This window comes from Theobroma umbraticum, unplaced genomic scaffold, assembly GCF_002168275.2.
Source record: "Theobroma umbraticum cultivar Fairchild unplaced genomic scaffold, ASM216827v3 scaffold_12.1, whole genome shotgun sequence".
NCBI lineage: Eukaryota > Viridiplantae > Streptophyta > Magnoliopsida > Malvales > Malvaceae > Theobroma > Theobroma umbraticum.
Genome location: NW_018397269.1, coordinates 2,374,907 through 2,375,107, shown reverse-complemented (window position 1 = coordinate 2,375,107; position 201 = coordinate 2,374,907). Strand labels below are relative to the sequence as shown.

At 35.3% G+C, this 201-nt stretch overlaps 1 protein-coding gene across 1 annotated transcript in view; it reads right to left on the bottom strand.

The window, feature by feature from the left end:
* LOC110426037 (receptor-like protein 7) overlaps nt 1–201 on the bottom strand; it is a 5,773-nt gene that overhangs the window by 50 nt on the left and 5,522 nt on the right. The window lies entirely within an intron of this gene.

Below are 201 nucleotides of genomic sequence, written 5' to 3'. Positions count from 1 at the left end.
GTTAACACTTTCGGCATAATACATGCACACAAACACAGACACACACACATATATATATATATATAGATTTTATTAGTATCTGAAAATAGATACAGAGCTGATCAGAATGATCTGCCACATACAAAAAGTAGTCCTGCAGACAATCTCCCCGTCATACAAAGCTGTTCAGGCTACACTAATATCTGAAAATAGCACACCAAA